The sequence below is a fragment of the Elephantulus edwardii genome, unplaced genomic scaffold (assembly GCF_000299155.1).
Source record: "Elephantulus edwardii isolate Elephantulus edwardi_28Jun2011 unplaced genomic scaffold, EleEdw1.0 scaffold00289, whole genome shotgun sequence".
NCBI lineage: Eukaryota > Metazoa > Chordata > Mammalia > Macroscelidea > Macroscelididae > Elephantulus > Elephantulus edwardii.
In genome coordinates this window covers 2,288,032-2,290,868 of record NW_006400039.1, presented here as the reverse complement: position 1 = coordinate 2,290,868, position 2,837 = coordinate 2,288,032, and the positions used below count along the sequence as shown (strand labels likewise).

The 2,837-nt window shown below is 41.9% G+C and overlaps 1 pseudogene; it reads left to right on the top strand.

Annotated features, from left to right (window-relative positions):
• Positions 1-1,218: 1,218 nt before the first annotated feature.
• On the top strand, positions 1,219-1,599 carry LOC102861848 (annotated as a pseudogene).
• The last annotated feature ends 1,238 nt before the right edge of the window (positions 1,600-2,837 follow it).

Here is a 2,837-nt window from a genome sequence, read left to right as displayed (position 1 = left end):
CACCTCACATACTTTGGACATGGTGCTAGGAGGGACTATTCCTTTGAGAGGGACGTGATGCTGGCAAGGGTGGAGGGTTGGTGAAGGAGAGAAAGACCCTCAACCAGGTGATTTGATATGGTGACTGCTGCAACAGGCTCTTGTGTATCAGGAGGTGTGAGGATGGCGCGGGCTAGAACAGTGTTCCGATCTGTTGTTCATAGGGTCACTATGAGTCGTGCTTGACTCAGTGGCACCAAACAACAACAAAAAGATGAACTAGAGCTGCTGATTTCTGATTTGAGAACTCGGTGTACCATCAGGAAGGTGAAAATAAACCAGCTTCTTTTTTTTTAAATTTTAATTTTATTTAACTTTATCATTAATTTCAGTAAAAATTTACAGAGACTTTGGATTTCCATTCATTCATTATTGTACTTTTCTCTCCTCCCAACCCTTCCCCCAGTACACTACTCTCTTGGAAGAGTAATAGAAAAAATCTTTCATTGTTTTACAAACTCTCCCCCAGGTCCACTCCACCATGTAGCCTTTGCTCTAGATTCCTGTCATGAAAAAATACCTAATCACATATCCCTTTTAAACAGTTTTTTCCCTCATCTGTTTCAATGTAGTATACATTATTGAACCCATCTTTCTCAGTCTTTCCCCAACCCCAAGGTCAGTCCTGTTTTACAACAGTGGCACCATGCAGTATTTGTCCTTTTGTGACTGGGATATTTCACTCAGCATAATGTCCTCCAGAGTCACCGATTTTCTATAATATTTGATGAGTTCCTTGTTTTCCAATGCAGCATAGTATTCCACTGTGTGAAGATACCACAGCTTCTCTATCCATTTGTTAGTTGATGGGCACTTAGGTTGTTTCCCACTCCTTGCTCTTGTGAACAAAGCTGCAGTAAACATGGGTGTGCATTAAACCAGCTTCTTGCTTCACATGTCAGCCTTGTGTGTTTGAGTGATCCTGGTCCTACTCCAGACTCACCCACTTTTCCTCTTCTCCAAACCTTTTAGAACAAAGTATGTTTATTGTGAATCCAAGCAAGATAAAGTTGTTGGCAACTTCCATCTTCTCTGTCATGATGTTGCCTCTTGGTGCAGTGGTGAGGATCTTTGATCCTGATGCCACATTCTTCTTCATAAAGTCCAACTTTGAGCAACTGGGGCATTGGGTGGAGAGCCAGTGGCCAGGTAACCCATCTTTGTTTGGCTGCTGCCAAGATGCCCACGAGGAAGGTCAGCTAGGCTGAAAAGGCAGTGAAGGAGGAGCCCAAGAGATCAGCGAGGCTGTCAGCTAAGCAGCCTGTGAAAGTGGAAACAAAGCCCAAAAAGACAGCAGGAAAGGAAAAATCTTCTGACAAGAAGTGTAAACAAAAGGGAAATGGGGAGCAAAGGGAAAGCAGGCCAATGTGGGAGCTGAAAAAGGTTTACCTGCAGACAATAGGCAGACTGACCGTGGCTAGCCAGGGAACTGAAAAAGATTTACCTGCAGACAACAGAGACACTAAGAACGAGGAGAGTCCCGCCTCTGATGAAACGGGAGAGAAATAAGCCAAGTCTGATTACTCTCTGTCCATCATGTCTTCTCAGTGGGCCCTGTAGCTCCCTTCTTGTATAATTCAGAGGGATATTTCTATCAGCTATTTGATAAATGCAGGGTTTTTAGTAGCTGTAGAAAGATTTTTAATAAGAAGAAAATCTCACTTCATCCCATTTTTAAGCATAAATGCTTTTTTTCATTTTCTTAAGAGTTTCGATAATTTGCTGCTTATTTATTTTTTGATACACCAGAAAATGTGGGATGTTAAAATTGTGGGGGCTCTAGGTGTCAGTATAACATTCCAGGGGGAAAAGCACATTTTCTATATCCATTAATACAGAGCATACTTAATGACAATTTAGGGCCATATTTATATGGTTATGACTTGAACATTTAAAATTAAATCTATTTTCCATGTTTTTAGATACACAAATTATAACATTGTTTAGTAAAACTTTTCTTAAAAATAACCACTCCCTCCCCATGGCTTTCTCCCAGTCAGAAGTGTGTGGATTCCGTAAGATCTTTGGTTTTGTAGACCAAAGATTTCCTAATAACTTTTTATGTACGATGAGTGGTTGAAAATTTGAGTGTGAAAATTTGAACTCTGGTGGCCTTGTGGTAAGAAACTGTGCGGCAGTCCCAAAGGCTTGTGATTTGAGTCCAGCAGCCACGCCTGTGAAAACCTGCTGGGATGCCAGCTATGGGTCAGTTCCAACTCGACAGTAACAATAACAGCAATAGTATGTGATTGTAAATTGTGAATGACTAGGACTTAGGCTGTCCTACAATCCCAAGGGCACGTGGTTCAAGGCCACCAGCCAGCCTGAGGGAGAAGGATGGATTAACTGCCTCTGAAAACCTACCAGAGGGCAAGCTATGGGCCGGCTTTGAATAGACGGTACACAACAACAACAACAACAACAATGATGTGGCAGTTTATTAACAATTAAAGATATTGGCATTTATTTTCTTCTTAATGAAAAATTTCCCTCCAAATTTAAAGCTGGAAAGTCACTGGAATTTAGAAAAGAATTATAACCACATGGCTTTTTAGATTTTTGTTACATACATGAAGCACTGTGTAAAGGTTGTTCATAATGCTGCTGTTGTTATGTGCCGTTGAGTCACTTGCAACTCACAGCGACCCTATGTACAACAGCCCTAAACTCTGCTCTGTCCTGTGCCAATCGCACTGTCTCCGATACACCCATCCCGATTACCCCAGTCACTGAATCAGTCCACCTCATAGAGGGTCTTCCCCTCCTGCACTGTCCCTCCACCCTACCAAGCATGATAT